At 40.2% G+C, this 17,984-nt stretch overlaps 1 long non-coding RNA gene across 1 annotated transcript in view; it reads right to left on the bottom strand.

Moving 5' to 3' along the window:
- Nucleotides 1–17,984, bottom strand: part of LOC148057518 (uncharacterized) — a 398,505-nt gene that overhangs the window by 231,454 nt on the left and 149,067 nt on the right. Inside the window, exons 5-6 of the long non-coding RNA XR_015706361.1 lie at nucleotides 16,512–16,647; nucleotides 3,745–3,814 (exon numbers count right to left, since the gene is read on the bottom strand). This is a non-coding gene — a long non-coding RNA (uncharacterized LOC148057518). The remainder of the gene's footprint in view (nucleotides 1–3,744; nucleotides 3,815–16,511; nucleotides 16,648–17,984) is intronic.

Raw genomic sequence — 17,984 nt, 5'->3', positions numbered from 1 at the left:
CAGCTCAATCATAATACACTGAACTTTTATTTTGGAGGTTGCAGATATATATTTTTTTCTTCTTCTTCTTTCCCACTGACTTTGATGATGTTTTAGGATTAAAACAGGAGCAGCCAGTTCCCATGAGATGAAAGACATAACTGCAAAGGACACTTACTTAGAAGATTAAAAAAACAAAAAAAATCTCTTGGAGTTTGAGATGCTGTTATGTGTTTATTTAAAGAAACACTCCCTTGAAGGGGCTTAGACTTCAGTATTTTAAAGAAGTTTCTGCTTCTATCAATTCTAGTTGGAAATAAATTTTTTTTAATTGCCAAGCTGATGAAAATTATGACAATACATTCCCAAGTAAGCTAAATGTATTATTACAGACAGAAAGAATAGCTCCAAGTTCTTCTGTAAGCAGTGCCAGTAATAAAACCTCAGTTTCATTCTAATTTATGACCAATTATAATTCCCAGCACCCTTATTCCAATAACACCATTTTGAAAATGTTCCCTCCCCCATCAGCTAACTCCCGCCTGGGCACAGAGATAGCCCCTGGTATGGCAAGTGCTGAGCCATGGTTCAAGAGGTTCAGCAAAGCTCTCGGGCCAAACAGAGTAGAGACCTGGTAGGCTGACACGTCTCTCAGAAAGGACTAATTTATCTTCCTCCTCTAGCCAGTCGCTTATTTCATAATATTTTTAGTGCTTCCACTTCCATCCCTGCCCAACCCTCCTGTAATTGGCCAAGACAATGAAAGGTTATTGGGTGAAGAGACAAGGCCCTGACGGGCCTCAGAAGATAAAGGTGCACACACCACTTCAGGTACCTAAATTCACTACCTTCTGTCTCTGAGCTTCAGGTCTCACCATAAGTTGTATCCAATACCTCCAAACTTTTGGCTGCAGTTTTTGAAGTCCACCTTTGCCTGTGAGATCAATGAAGTATCGGATTCGCTATGAACTCAGATTAAAAGTTATGCAGGGCCCTAAGAAAATGCTGATAGACACAGAAGCAAATATCAATTCACATGCAAAACTCATCTCTTGTAGAAGGCCAGTGAAACTACACTTAGAACTCCCTGGATGTATCAACCTCCAGGTGTAATAATTTGGCCCATCTTTGCAAAAGATGAGTTCATCATTTGCAAGTTTTCTATTTGATATAGAAAGGATTACATACTCTAAAGTAAAAAACATAAAAGGTGTGTTTATTGTTCTTTGCCAGCTTTGGAACCTAGGAAAGAAAGTCTCCTCTTTTCATTACATTTCTTAGCCTGCTAACGTACTTAAGGTACGTATTTCTCCACAGTTTCTCCTAAAATGCAGATATATCCTTTTATATTGGATCCTGTATTTGCTTCCAATCACTCAGCTATTCTACAGGGCTTTTCATCAAAATTTGCCCTCATATTCTGAAGTACCAGCCTTTTGTTAAATTGTTCCAGAAGTGTCAAATACAGAATTGCTTTTCAAACATGAATTGGTTTTGTTTTTAAACACAGGTGTGCCATAACTGCTATTTATCATACTTAGTAGTGGTATCATATCACCATAGGCTGTGGCTGTCTCTTGGACATGTTTGTGCTCAGTGGTCTTGCATTTAAATTGTGAAGCCAAAGAGGGGAAGAGCATGGGGACAGGAGCCACAAAAGAAAAAAAACAACCTGTTTTTTTGAGTTTTGTGAGGTCTTGTACAACAGTGATTCCCAATTCATGAATTTCACACAAACGCACAACATCCTTAAAGTACATCTACACCTGAGTACATGGTCATTCCAGATTGTTTTAAATATGCATGCAGCTTACATTAATGCTTATCTAAACAGAAATGATATCTTAAAACAGAAATAGAAGTTATTTACAAACTTCATGGGGAATGCCAATAAATTCATAAGGGGTAATAGTCTCAAGAAAAAGCTGTAAAATTCAGTCTGCCCCCAAAGGTGACTCTTATGCATGGCCCAAAGACATTATAGCATGGTTAAACTTCAGTATTTCTGAAAAAATAAACCCCAAGAGACTTTCTCCCAGTTATGGAGTTCTCCCTAAGTGCCTTGATGCTGGTCACGATCTCTCGATGAACAGCTTTATGGAAGCACCCAGTGATGTCTGTGACCGTTCAAATCGCATTTTGGACTCATCACCGCCATAACGACTAACCACATCTTGTTAAACATGTACGTTCAAAATCTGGAACAAGATTTTTACTGGAAATAAACACAAAGCTGAGCTGACACACACTTTTGCTAAATTAAATCAACAGCTCAGCACCTTGGTGGTTTTTTAATACAAAATTCATCTTTACAGACCAACAAACGGACTGAAGACTGGTCACCTTCAAGAGAAAAATATGAAGTCCTCAATTTTAAACTATAAATCACCATTCTACAAAAGCTACTTCAAAAACAGTTAAAAAGTTTAAAAAATGACAAATGTAAATCACAACATTTTTCATGGAAATGCTTGTTTATTTTTAATGTTGCACTGTCAATAGCTTTATTGTTACTGGAAGCAGTGAAATGCAAGAATTTTGGTATAATTACCTCAGTGTATTCAGTATTTTAAATTGATCAAATTATGTTAATTGATTTTTAAAGATTCAGCTTAGAGAAGTAGGGAGGGGATGCCTGGGAAACAAACATCAGTTCCATCTGCAGAGTAGAACTGATTATATGTTATAGATGGCTTATGCTCTAGGACTATAAAAAATTGCAGGTGACTTTGGTTACTAGAGGAGCTATCAGTCAGCCTGAATTATTGACATATTTTTGTGTAGTGTAGCTTCAAATATCTCCCTTGGTTTTCTTTTTCATCCTCAAAATGTAAACATTCAGAGATATCATCCAACAGAAGGTCGCAAGGTTGAACACAGGAACAAGCTATTCCAGTACCTGTGATTCCATCAAAACCGAACTCTTATCTTGCAGCTGGTACGCAGGGGAAAGTTTAACTCTCCTCTTCCATTAGCTTCTTTTAAGATCATTTCATATCAAGAGATAAAATCCAAACTAAAAAACTACATCCAGAGACAGTTCTACAGTGATCAGAGAAAGCATTACACCCTTCATTTGATGCTTAAGCACCAACTTCCAAAAGGATTCACTGGGTGGCAGGAAACTATGAAAACAGAATTAAAGAAGAGATTAGGATTACCCAATACTATCACATCATGGTAAGGGGAGACCTATAGACTTAAAATCAGGCAATCTGGAAAGCCTAACACACTTCATCTTTGTTCCAAAACACACATCATAACTAATACTGAAAGTCACTGGGAGAAAAAAAAAAAAAGAAAAGAAAAAAATAAGCTATTTTATCTTTATTATCCTTTCCAATCATACACTAACATACAATCCCTTAAGACATGACCGCACTCTTTCCACAGGATCCCATTCCCTTTCAATACTCTGAATGGACAGTGATAATTGAACAAGTGATCATTAATTATTTGGCCTTACTCTTACTATTCAGTGTGAAGTCCCATGTCTTGTTTACTGTGTACTATTCAGAGCCTGATTTGAACAATGAATTATTCATTTGCCTGTGGGTTTTCCTACAGTGCTCATCACAACAACATCTGAATGCGTTACAAACATTAAGTGATTCATTTTCACATCATCTTTGTGCGATGAAGTGAATGATATCATTGTATGCACATTACAGAAGCAAGGGCATGACATGGGAATATTAAAGCATCTGTTAATTCCAAGTGCGCAAACAGACGCTTCGCAGGGCCAAATTTCTTAAAAATACTTACATTTGTCACACCATTCGAGTCAGCTTCAGTAGCACACGTGGATCATACCCTCAGATCTCAGAGCAGGCCCCTAGAAAGCAAAGAGTACAATCATGATCCCCTGATCATCTGAAAACATTTTGCTTTTAAACTATATTGCACATAAGATGTGATAAGACAAAAACGTTAACAGTGGAAGGAAATAATTTCTCAGAACAAGCAGTTACGCTGCAGAGGTATAAAAGAAGGTAAACAGCAAAAACTCAGATACTATGGCAGAGGCACCAAAGCACAATAAGGATTTTTGCCATGCTGCTTTCAGAGAGCTTCACATTTCACAGAAGATCCATCCTGCATTGCATGCAAGGGGAACCGTAGTGACAAAGGACGAGGAAAGGGCTGAGGTACTTAATGCCTTCTTTGCCTCAGTCTTTAATGGTAAGACCAGTTGTTCTCGGGGTACCCAGCCCCCTGAGCTGGAAGACAGGGAGCAGAATGAAGCCCCCATAATCCAAGGGGAAATGGTTAGTGACCTGCTACACCACTTAGACACGCACAAGTCTATGGGGCTGGATGGGATCCACCCGAGGATAATGAGGGAGCTGGCAGAAGTGCTCACCAAGTCACTTTCCATCATTTATCTGCAGTCCTGGCTAACTGGGAAGGTCCCAAAGGTTAGAGGTTAGCAAATGTGACGCCCATCTACAAGAAGGGCCGGAAGGAGGATCTGGGGAACTGCAGGCCTGTCACCCTGACCTCGGTGTGGGGAAGGTTATGGAGCAGATCATCTTGAGTGCCATCATGCAGCACATACAGGGTAACCAGGCGATCAGGCCCAGTAAGCATGGGTTTATGAGGCAGGTCCTGCTTGACCTGCCTCCTTCTATGACAAAACCTGATCTCCTTCTATAACAAAGCTTAGTAGGTGAGGGAAAGGCTGTGGATGTTGTCTACTCGGACTTTAATAAAGCCTTTGACACCATTTCCCGTAACATTCTCCTGGAGAAACTGGCTGCTCATGGCTTGGATGGGCATACTCTTTGCTGGGTAAAAAACTGGCTGGATGGCTGGGCCCAAAGAGTGGTGGTGAATGGAGTTAAATCCAGTTGGCAGCCAGTCACAAGTGATGTTCCCCAGGGCTCAGTGTTGGGGCCGGTTCTGTTTAATATTTTTATCAACAATCTGGACAAGGGGATCGAGTGCACCCTCAGTAAGTTTGCAGATGACACCAAGTTGGGTGGAAGTGTTGACCTGTTGGAGGGTAGAAAGAGTCTACAGAGGGACCTGGATAGGTTGGATCGTTGGGCCGGGGCCAACTGCATGAGATTCAACAAGGCTCAGTGCCCGGTCCTGCACTTCGGTCACAACAACCCCATGCAACACGACAAGCTTGGAGAAGAGTGGCTGGAAAGCTGCCTGTTGGAAAAGGACCTGGGGGTGTTGGTTGACAGCCAGCTGAACATGAGCCAGCAGTGTGCCCAGGTGGCCAAGGCGGCCAATGGCATCCTGGCCTGTATCAGGAATAGTGTGGCCAGCAGGACCAGGGAGGTGATAGTGCCCCTGTACTCAGCACTGGTGAGGCCACACCTCGAGTACTGTGTTCAGTTTTGGGCCCCTCACTACAAGAAGGACATTGAGATGCTGGAGTGTGTCCAAAGAAGGGCAACAAAGCTGGTGAAGGGTCTAGAGCACAAGTCTTACGAGGAGCAGCTGAGGGAGCTGGGGTTGTTTAGCCTGGAGAAAAGGAGGCTCAGGGGAGACCTTATTGCTCTCTACAACTATCTGAAAGGAGGTTGTAGTGAGGTGGGGGTCAGTCTCTTCTCCCAAGCAACAAGCGATAGGACAAGAGAAAATGGCCTGAAGTTGCACCAGGGGAGGCTTGGGTTGGATATTAGGAAAAATTTCTTCACGGAAAAGGGTTGTCAAGCACTGGACCAGGCTGCCTGGTAAAGGGGTTGTGTCCCCATCCTTGGAGGTATTCCAAAGACATGTAGATGTGGTGCTTAGGGACATGGTTTAGTGGTGGACTTAGCAGTGCTAGATTAACGGTTGGACTCGATGATCTTAAGGATCTTTCCCAATCTAAATGATTCTATTATTCTATGTTTTACTGTCTCCACCACTAGGACACCACTAAGATTTCTTGATTTATGTTTCTCATCTTCCTTGGCTAGGTGAGCCGGTGCCGTGAAAGGGAGCAGAAATGACACCACACGCTCATTCACACCTCAATCTAAGTGGGAGAGATCACAGAAGCTCAGAAGGGGCAGAACACAAAGCAACAGTAGATGGCTGAAGGGGAGCATGCTCCAGGACCCTCCTCACTACAGGGCCAGGAGTGTGCCAAGAGAGCATGCCATCAGAGATTAAAAAAGGCTTGGGACGTGCATTTAAGCAACGGGGACCACCTTTAATATTTCCCTGTTAAATGTAATTCACTTAAATACATCTGACCTAATTGATAAATAATTTAAAACCTCTACATGCTAGTTGTATGTATTTATACAGTTTCTATTATGACAAATTCTTCCACAGTTTTATCCTTTCCCCAGTGTCTAAACCTGACAAAATCATACATGCAGACTGTCTGGCATCTTGGTTAGCTTTCCAATAAATGGCTATCCTTACACAGGGTTTACCTTTCTTGACTACAAGTGAAAACAGTTCCAAACTGTGTTAAACTTTCCTAAGGCACAGGCATGGAGACAGAGCTGCTGTAGCGGAAAAAAATCCTTTCAGAATTACTATACTACAAAAATAAAGGGGTTTCTGCTTCCATTCCAATATCCACAGTATTTCCATGAGAAATACAGCTGGATATAGCCTTACCATATGCAGGGCAGCACACATGTTGTGTTCGGCAGCTGTAACCAAACAGGCTCCTCGATATAGTCCAATACTGGTCTATTTTTCAGAAGTGACCCAGAATCTGTTTCCAGTTCTGCAAAAGGTCTCTTACAGACTGTGAACATGTTATTGGAAGAGGTCTTCCTCCATGCCTTCAAAAATCTGATTCAGTTGCTGCAACCCGTTTCAAATTATACAGCAAGAACAAGCAGGTCTGTCTTATACTCAGACTTGCGGTGTCTTTCATTCCTTGATGCCAGTTTTTCTTCATGACTTTCCAGGCAGCCTAGGAAAGACCCCTCTGTATTCACTAATCCCCTTGTGTTGGTTGCAAACACAGATGCTCCTCTGGTCTTTGCAGGACTCTCCATACTCATCATTAAGGAAAACAAGGTTCATCACTAACAGCAGTGGTACAACAAAGCTCAGTCTTCCTTTATCATTCCCAAGGTGCTACCACACCAGAAAGAGGCCACTTCAGTTTTGTGGTTGTCTGAGGAAGACCTTTGAAACCGCCTGGAGTGTTTGTCATATACCTGACAGTACCAGTGCATGTATGTATGAGATAAGCCTGAATCAAGGTCTGGCGGGAGGTGTTTTCCACTGTGGATAGGCAGAATGTCTGGGAGAAGAGGTTGTAAGGAATTGAGCAGGCAATCACATAAGGCAGTCTCCTGGCCTTTATTTGTTATCATTTGCTTGACTTCAATGCTTCAGTTTCTGTCAGTCTCTGATTTTAAAGAAGTTGGGTTTAAAATGCTAACCACTGTTGAGCTTACAGGCCAGCTGTCAGACTACACTGACACCAAAACTGCTGGAAAAGAGGCCACTTGAAAGAGAAACACCGACATGGTCCTTTCTGCTCAGAACTTCAGCTCATGTCCAAGTCTTAATAATTCATATCACTCATAGTAGCTGTGTCTTCATATGTAATGTTCTATCCTGTTTCTTCTGATTGCATATTACACTAAACTAAAAGACGCTTTGGCTTAAGTAGATCAAAAAAAAGAATATTTGCTTGGGGAAGTAAACTTATCTCAAAAATTCAGCTTTTTGTTTGACTGTTTCTCAAACAGAGTAAAACTGACGTGCATTACCTGGGAACAAACTCAGGAAGAAACCCAGGTCTGAGCATCTCCCACCCAGAAGAGCAACATGGAAGCTAAAGCAGCAAAAATAAGTTGAAGGTTTTATGATAAGACAGATCCCAAAGACTAAAGCCTGTGCTCAATCTTCAGAGAGAAGAGAAAGGTGGAGTAGTTCTAGACTCAGAGCGTAAGCTGGTAACTCAAGGGTCACCAGTAGGTAGTTTTAACTGGAACAAATGAGGGCATGGATAAAAAGTACATTAGCAAATACCAGTTTCCACTGTAGCTGTCTATGAAACACGAACCAGTTTAGTACATTCAGACAGAAAATCTGCAGCCCAGGCATTTGATAGCTATATGTTAAAACTGTTTGCATTTGTGCTGGAATCTGCATTTGCTGTTACTTTATGACCACTTGCATCACAACATTTGTATACAAAAGACGACTGCTTAAAAGAAGTCAAATATCTGGTATGCTGGGATAATTCATAGTTTTTTTAAATACTGAGGACAGTTCATTGTTCTACTATGCACTGGTATTCAGCATTAAAAAAATCATTTTCTAATGTAGTCTTACCCTGACAATAGCATTCATCGTTCATTTAAAACATATAATATATATTTTTTTTTTTCCTTTTCCATATGAGTTTTATATGCCTATGTTGTTTAGGCTATGGTTTATGTTATACCACCATATAACACAAATCAGCTTGTGTTTAGTGGGATAACTAGAGAATATAGGAATAAAAAAGGATCTTTTCTTTGTATCTACTTCAATTTAAAATCTATATTTGAAAAAAAATTAGAATATTTATTTTCTACTTTTTCATTTAAACTGATCCATAAGAAAAGAATTTCTATACTTGGCTATTAATTGAAAAAAGTTGTAGGCAGTTAAAATATTAGAAGTAATATCAGATGATTTTTAATAAACTACCTGGAAAACTCTTACATAATAGTACGTAAATATATATCTTAAGCGTTACTAACTTTGAATACAATAATTCTGAAACTGTGTTTTAACATGGAGCAGAGGTCCCATGGCTATCAGAGACAGAGTGCTACAGAAACTTTACTCTTCCCCTTCTCCTCTTCAGCTGCTTGGAGATCACTCTAATGGCTCCCTCAGGCTGGGTACAAGGAGCAACATCAACACACTATAGGAACGGCTGCAAAATTTGATACCGTCTTTTGTAGCCTAGTTCCCTCAGGCCAAACTGCAGAGCTTTCACATGAAGGGGGGAAGGGAATAAAAAGGAGACTTTTAGAAGTACGTCTGCCTTGCACAATAAATGAAATGAATTACCATTGTCCCACAATAGAGAAAAACACCTCCCTGTCCTGTCACAAGTTGCAAGACTGGGGCCCTACTGTGTAAGCCCCCCGAGGAAGAACCTTTTAGTTATTGTGAATGTGTAGTAACGCTGCAAATCCATAACTATTCAAGCCACATCAAACAGGAATGAGATTGGTCTAGAAAATCTTGCATTTTTTAAAAATATGTTTATGCATTTTTTTAATCTTCATCTTCTGAAGCTTCAAAATAAAATTCAATCTTATCGTCAACCTTTTTGCCACCCCTCTCCCTAAAGCTGGAAGTGCTCAGAAGAAACTTTGCTTTTTGTAACAACGAGTAACAAGATTTCACAGAATTATTCTTCTCCAGGAGCAAAGATTACAAATATCACCCCATCTCTAGAGACTCCATTCCTAGACTGAAGCTGTATTAAGTGCTTCTGCAAAATACTCACTTCATATTTTAAATTAAATTTAAAAAAAAAAGCCAGCCAGTGACTGATTAGAAAGAAGCTGGAAATGTGCCAGGCACTCTATTCAAAACACCTTGAAACAAACTGCACTACTGTCTATATTTGGAAACTATAAAAAAGTTGCAAAACTAAAACCATATACATGCAAAATATACTTTCAACCTTCATTGTTTTCAAAGGAAACAAGTACAGATAAACTACAAGGATAACATATGGTTTGGATGTGAATGCAGTTTACATCTGTTACTGGTTAATTAGTTCAAACTTTACCCACAGTGGAGTTTCGAAGATGCAGGGACATGCATTAAATACATGAGCCATATTTTAGAATGCTGAACAGACCTAAAAATCCCCAAATCCAACTGCTAGGTCCGTCAGCCTTGCAGAAGCGCCTTTCTTGGTTGGAGCACGTCTCAGTGTATTAGGCACGAACAACACTGTCAGGGGAGCTGGGTCCTTACTCTCGTTCTCATCAGTTTGCTCTTATCTCAAGTCAGTCACCTGCACACAGTCTCTCAGTTCTGTCACCAGGAAAACACTCTTGATGGCACAGACCTGCTTAAGCAACTCATATAATCAAAGCCAGGAGACAAGACTAACTCTGTACTTCTTAACCTAGGCTTTATTTACTCCTAGTAGTCACGATGAGCTTCATGGACACACCTTTCAAAATCAGCCAACAGTATTTTCCCAAAGTAATCCCCCCACTTTTCAGTTTAATGTAAAATAGTGTTTTCTTTTTTCAAAAAAACAAGTCCATCTATTTTATCATCATTATGAAGGCAAAACAGTAAAACTCTGTTAAAGCAAACTTTCAAAATGGTTGCGTGTCCTAACTTTGGCTACTTCTTTTTACTTTAGCTAAGAAGTTAAAGCTAACATGAATGCATATTCAGCAAAGGACATGCTTGCTACCTAGTCACAGGATTAGCCTGTGTTAAGCATGGTTATAAGGCCGTAACTTTGCACCTCCAGAACTTAATTTTCCATTTTCAGCATATGTAAAATAATAGCTATAAAATAGCAGTAACACAGAATGAAAATTATGTATCATCATGGTCACCTGTGATGAAGGCATCTCCTTAAAATTCATACACATCTTAATTTTAAAAAGAAAAAGGAAAGCTGATTTTTGATTCTTCATAGTAACAGCCAACTTTTTTTTTTTTTTTTTTACGATCTTGGGGTTCTTCAGAGATGCTAATTTTGAAGCATACTATTTAACCCTAAGAAAATCTTCTATCAGCTATGTCAGTTTGTATTGATCATTACTGAAAAAACAGATGGGAAAAACACGAGTTCCCAATATTTGCAACAGCATTCTGGAGAGCTGACTATAGGACACTACATTTTATTGATCTCCTTTTACAACAGTACATCTACATTTCAGAATTGTATCAGAAAGTAACTGTAGAGGGTTTAAGAAAAAAAAAAAAAAAAAAACCCACACACACACAAAAACCCAACAAAAAATTGAGTCAGGCAAGAATGATTGATTCTATTCCCAGTTTTTCCATAGCTTTAACACTTGCTTTTTGGAAAGATATTTTAGCTCCATTTCGTATTTTGTTTGCTTTCAGTTTCTTTCTTTTTTTCCTTTTTTTTTTTTTTTTTTAAAATACTCACTGTTTTAGATTAGTGATTCATATTGACATCAACACTCTCCCCTTTTAAGGAGGAAGCTACTTTCCTCCCGCAATTTTCCCTCATGAAGTCCCCCAGTTGAGTTATGAAATCCTGTTTAAGTAGGAGGTCATTTAAATAAGACATAAATCAATAGAAAAAAAGATCAGCTGCTTTCCTGCACAGGTGTCACTTCTATTTGTTTTGAGTGCAAAACCCAGCGATCACAAGTTCAGAATATTTACATTGCAACCCAATCCTCATGGTCCATTAACAACTGAAATTTCTTTGTTAAATAGAGCAAAAACCCTTATGGACCCACCAGATCTTGACAATTTTACATGACTCCTAGCAAGATTTTCCAGCAATAGAACACTACTGGACCTTGCAGTCTTGTGTTCCTCAACTCAAGCTGATGTGAACTCATCTTCGTGCTATACTTCAGTGATAGTCTCTGAGCCTCACGAGGTCAGATAATTCTGAGCACCCTGGTCTACAAGAGATCTCCAGGCATACCTAGATCACCTATAAAAGGGAAAGATTTGAGTGAAGATGAAAACAGCCACTTACCTAACTTAGCCATAAGGATGCCATGTTGCACCTCAGCTAAGGAGAAGCACTACCTACCACTAACTTCCAATATAACACTGAGTAAGCGAGTGCCTTCCTACTAGACTTTATTTTGCTGTGTAGATTACGAAGGCTTAACAGTGTTAGCAATAGGGAGTCACAGGCACAATGGACAAATTAATTGGGGGAAAAAAACCCCAAACTTACATCTCTCCCAGGACTGACCAGATATGACAAGGCACCATGGCGCAGATGTGCCTGCTGCACTGTAATACACTGTTAGATCTGCAGCCTGATGAGCAAAAATAGGGGAGGAACACACATTTCCAAGTTGCAGCAGCCAGGCAGGTGTACCTGTAAACCTCTTAATGCTTCTTGTTACTGCTTCAGTCAAAAGCAAGCAACATATTTGTCCCACAGTGTTCTAAGTCTTTGATCTGAACAGAGATAATCTAATACATCATTTGCACAACTGGGTTATTTCCTCCCCTTCTCCCTGCTCCCTCCCTCCCAGCAAATCAAATTGTATCAGCCCTATAATACATATCCTATATCACTGGAAGGACACATGTCTATATGGATGCACATTTATTCAAAATCTCAGCAGTAAACTTCAAAGAAAAATGGTAAGGAGAACACTGGCAATTGAGAATTGAGCAGCACTTGCTTAAAAAAAAAAAAAAAACAAAACCACCCCACACAAACAAACAGCACCTTTCTTTGAAGATAACATTGTTCATAGCAAAAGACACAGTGACAGTCCAGGTACCAGAAAGGTCCCCCTTGCTGTTCTTTGCAGCTTTGGTACCTACAGCAGGGCTACAAGAGAACCATGTTAGCAAGCGAATTCTGCTCTCCTCGCACTTGTAAATGCTTTATAGACTCAGGATAAAGGTGATGCGGTAACAGAATAGTTTCCTTTCCGCACAGAAATTGAAAAGACATACCAAGTGTTCAAGAGCATGTCGCAAGTATACTAACAATTAAATGAATAAAATAATAATTCTGATCACTAGTACTGGAAATTCTACCCTCACCCCAAGACAATGTATTTCTGCCAAAATCTTCCTGAATCTGAATGGTACTTGCTGAAGTACCATTAATATGCTTCCATACAGTAGCATAGGAAATGAATCGTATCTGGTCTGCATGGAAGTCTTTAAAATATGCACGTATTTATCAGTCTCGTCCTACATGCATAAATCTACCTTTACAATTTCTGGAAAACACTGATAAACCCTGCTTAGGAGACAAGAAATGTACAAAAGAAAGAAAAGGAATGAACTTACATGGGAATTTACTATGTCTGCAGGTCATACGAATGAACCCGTTTTTTTCCCACAATTAAATCTACGGTGTTATCAAGACAATCAGTTTATTTTAAGACTGTCAACCCAATATATAAATTTTCTTTTGTGCTTGAAATGCCTTTATCAGATAAGATAGCTTTTGTTTAAACTGCTATTTTCAGCCTTTGCTTTGGGGGTTTTGAATATACACAATGAAGTAACTTGAGATTTCCTACCCTGTTTTAAAATGTGTTTCTTCTGTCTGTTTGTATTTTGTAATTTCCTGTCAAATAACCTCACCATAATTAACTTTCCTTGCTCCAACCTACTACTTTTTTTTTTTTTTTTAAAAAAGCCATTCCCACTTCCTGAGGATGGTAATAAAACACTGATTGCATTCGGCTGTTATCTGCCTTTTCTTCCCCTCCTTCCCCCCTCTCTCACTCCCTTTGTCAAAGCCAGCACTCAGGTTTCAGCTCTTCATGGACTGAGAAAGGCACATAAGGGGGAGAGGAAGCAAATCAGACTGCAGGAATCCAGATTCATTAGAGTTTATTGGGTCAATCAGCAGCTGGTCCAGAGCCAGACAATTAGGTTGTGCGGCCCCTGAAGTCTGGATGCGTCGCTCTCCCGCCAGAGCCAAGCCGACTCTGTAGCAGCCACCGTAACACCGGCACATGTTGGCACCGTGCCCTGCTGTCTGCTGCGGCCATGGGGGTGGAAAGAGGAAAAGGAAAGCAGCAGCACGCTACTGCTTCGAATCAGTTACAACTAACTGGAAAAAAAAGTTCATTTGGCCGATTTCTTTTTCGTTAAGCATGAAGCTGTTTGTTTTTCCAACTGAATTCTCTCATTGGTCTTTGCTAATTCCAAAAAACCCCAGTCTGCTAATATATCACCATACAGAGCCTATAGAATATATACCTTTCTTCATCTGAAATTCTTCAACCTCTTCCATTTGTCTTCAGCTGCACATTTCTGTTTCAGCCAAACTTAGCCCCACTTACCCCTCTGTCTTCTCACTCTGTCCCCCCTTTCCACTATCCACAAGATGACAGCCCTGCCTATTTCAGCAGTTACTTGTTTCCTCCTTTCCCTTATCTATAAACTTGTTGCAAGCGTAGGCTGAATCCAATGCACTCGCTTCCTCTCTTCCAACTCTACGCTGGACCACGTCCAGCCCAGCATCCGCTGTTTCCCTTTGAATGAAAGTGCTCTCACCAGGGTCATTCATGATCTCTTCCCAGGCAAATCCCAAGGGTCTTCCTCTATCCCCCTCCTTGCCTGGCCCCTCTGGTTCTTTTAATACTGCTGATCATTGTCCTTGCTCTGACATCTCATCCTCACCAAGATTTCGAATCAGTCACTATTTTTCCTGACAATGATTATTCTCCGTTCTGGGCAGCCCACTGTATCAGTTGGCACTTCTGAAAGCTCTGCCACTGGCATGCTCTTCTTCTCAGTTCAACACATTTGGATGATCTCTTTAGCTCATGACTTTAGCACTCACCTCTGCATTGATGGTTCAGATACCATTTCAAGATTGCCGAAGCATTCTGAAGTGATCTGACAAGAAGGCAATGGCAGGAATGCATGGTAAGGGACAGGAGATGGGTATAGGCCAGGAGCCTTAGATCAGATCAAGCAGCTCATGAAACCATGTTGTTGGATACATCTTTTTCCCTTCTAAGCCACCTCCTTTGCACTTACACACATGCCTCATTTTACCTCCCAAATTATCAAGTTTTACGTTTTGTCACCAACAAATTAACTCGCCCTAATATCAAACACCTTCCCTACAAAACTTCCTCCTCCCCCTACAACTGATGCCAACACTGGAATTTCAATGCTTACAACTGCAAATTCAAAGTCACTTGTGACATTTCCTTCTCTCCTTCTGAGTATCAAGTCCAGCCACTCCCTTTCAGCCCCTTTCTTCCAGTCTCAGCAGCTTAAATCTCTCACTCTGTACTTTATCCTAACCAGTCTGACAACGTTCTCCCCTTGAGTGTCCCAAAAATGCCACTGCCTTCTGCCAGGGCATAAAAGGTACAACTGCTGAACTCCCTTCTCTGTTCAGTCAGAAAACCCCCAAATAAACCCTTCAAGAGTTTCCTAACATGGCATCACATTTAAAGTTCTTTTCACACCCTCTTCTTTAACTTTTTTCTAAAGTTTATATACTTTAAACTTTCCTGAATTGACATAATGATCCTCAAGAACCACAATGCCAAGTGGTGTGACAACACAAAACTATTCCTGTTCCAGATAGCTGACACAATTAAGCACAAAGCATAGAGCCCGGAGGTGGACAGTGGGTGTTGAAGGATTTGCTAAAAATGCTTGCAGTCATACCTTCAATTTCTGAGTGAGCAGTTATAAAGGTTAGCTATTTCTATGCAATTCAGGAGCACTCTGATATTCAAGCTTTGCTTCCATCACATTCAGATTTTTCTCTCCTGATGGTCACCACTAGGGTTTCTTTGGCGGGATATGCGGGTGGGGGGGGGTGTGGGGGGTGGTGTTTGGGAGTTTTTTAGTGTTTGGGTTTTTTTTGTTTTGGACGTTTTTTTTACACTGAGGCCACATCTAAATTATGCTTAATCCCTGCACAAGCAGCACCACTAGATAATAGCCTTCCTGCTGTTTGGAAGTTATTTATATGGCTCAATGTCCTTTTTCTATGTGTCTAAACATTACTTACTAGCCTCCATTCAGCCTGAATTCTGGCAAATCTAACTTTCACCCTTTCCTGATAACTTTTTCTCCCTCCTTGGGACATAAAATCCAGACTGCTGGAGTACTTGCAAAAACTCCTAGTTTCTGCGCTATTCAGGTCCCTGATCTCTCCAGTGCACTGACTTGCCTTGCTAGCAGTTTGGCACACTCAAGCTTGCTATCTTTCAAAGACAATTTTTAATTAAGGACATATTTTTAATCCTCCCTTCATTTTAATTAAATCAATTCCTGATCACTTGATCTGAAGTTAGTTCCCATGTCTAGCTCTTCTACGATCTCATCATTAGCTGCTAAAACCAGAATAGATACCCTTTTATTCAGAATGCCCTTTCCTGTTGTGTTTTGGGGGGTTTTGTGTTTTCTTGTTTTGTTTTTTAATGATCTTTCACATTGTTAACACTCGGGGACAGCCTACTACCTTCTCTTTCTGTTCTTCTTGAACACGGCATCTAAGTACTACATTTCCAGCAAGATTATTACTCTGCTATGTATCTATTGTCCTCTACAACATTTGTCTTCACAGGTATTTTAGATTCCTCTAGCCTATTAACCTGGTACAAATCTTTTCCTTGTTTCTAATTGACCACAACCAATTGCCTTGTCAGGTTAGGCACAAACCTTCTATTAACTGTCCTGTTGATCCAAGTAACATCCCTATCATTCCTATCACTTTCTTTTTTCTTGCTGTCCTTCCATTATCCATTATTGTCACTTCTCCCTTTTCCACTTCTTGCACACTAAAGCCAGGCATGTGTATTGTATGAGCATCTTCAGACCTCTCCCCATCATTTCTTGACGTATTCAACTGCTGTAACAGGCTCAGTAACAAAGACTACTACCCCACGCAACAATGTAGACCATACCTTAAGAAATAGCCTCTTTTCCTGAATGGATCCCAGTAGAAACACAGCCCAAGCTTTCCTGCCATCTGCCCACATCAGCTATGGGCCGGCCTTCTCTAGGGACTGGATGAATTCTGATCACCAGAGGCCAAATTTTCTGCAGAAATCATAGCAAAAGTAGAACTGTGAAGAGATCTGCATATCCTGATGGGTTTCTCATATGAAAGAGCAAAAGCACTGAAGTGCCACTTTAAAATATAACAAATAAGTGAGGGAGGCAGGTGCCATGGGCTGATGGAGAACAAGAGTCAGTCTCCAAAAGCTGTACAAACTACAGCTAGAATAGAGGTAGACTGTTAGGTGCTTTTAAAATAAAGTTTATCTTTGTTTAAGGTAGTGGAAAGTAAAGTAAATCTAGAGAGAAAAAGGATAAAGTTAAAGGTCATATGACTGGAAGACCTTTTGTAGGAGCAGTCTACAAGGATATTAACAGGACAAGACAGTACGTACCAAAACCAGAAAAAGTAACATGGCAGACAGAGAATCATAAGGTGATGAGAGACTGGGCAAGAGCTTTAGCGGTACATACAGATGAGAAATGCATTTTCTTCAGACGTCCACAAGTATCTGAAAACATCAGATAACTTTTTGCAAGAGAAGCTAAAAGTTAAACCAAAGGTGATATCGGACAGAATTCTGATCTGTAACGTAAGTGTAGAAAAAATGGTGAGACCACCACTAAGAAATATCACATATTTTCCTCAGACAGGACTGAAGTACAAACATATCTGAGTCATCAGAATAGAAGGTACAAAGAGTAAAGGGAAACCTGCAGAATTATTCCTACTCTGAAAGCCACGTGTAGAATATCCTCCCAGACATACAGAGTGTTAGAAGCAAGAAAAAAAGTCATAAAAGTGTAGGGAAAATATGCCTGCTTTAAAAATATAAAGCATTTACCATTGGAAATGGTTTGTGTAATACTAGTTAGAATGATATTTACCAGCAAAATAAATACACAGAAGGATTCAGCACTTGCACTCTGTAACGAAGCACGATGTATCACAGCAGAGATATCGGCTCAGTGCCTAACTCCACTTGAAGAAAGACTAGATAATTTTAGCTTATTTCTAAAGAGGGAACCTCTGCCTATGAGGTCTAAATAAGTTCCCCCCCCCCCCCCCAAAAAAAAAGCTGTAGATTATTTCAGATCACCAGCTGTCAGCCAATAGGCTGGATAATGGAAATCCACAGTTTCCTGGCTTCCTGCACAATTCCTTGCAGGCTTCAGAGTACTGGTTTCTCTCTTATTTGCGTACCCTCACTATGATTTCCTTTCTCTTTGCTTTAAGAAGAAAAAAAAATTTTTTTTACTTCATATGTAGGAGATGACAAGAGGGATTAACACTACCAGAGACTTTGCATACGACCTCTTCTTTTATAGGCACCATTTGTCACAGAGGTTCATTAGGCTTGTGTTTCCTAACTTACTTC

This window comes from Nipponia nippon, unplaced genomic scaffold (genome assembly GCF_047370975.1).
Source record: "Nipponia nippon isolate SJK-2023a ecotype South Korea unplaced genomic scaffold, ASM4737097v1 scaffold_1, whole genome shotgun sequence".
Taxonomy (NCBI): Eukaryota; Metazoa; Chordata; class Aves; order Pelecaniformes; family Threskiornithidae; genus Nipponia; species Nipponia nippon.
The sequence above is the reverse complement of the archived record's forward strand: the minus strand, read 5'-3'. Positions and strand labels throughout refer to the sequence as shown.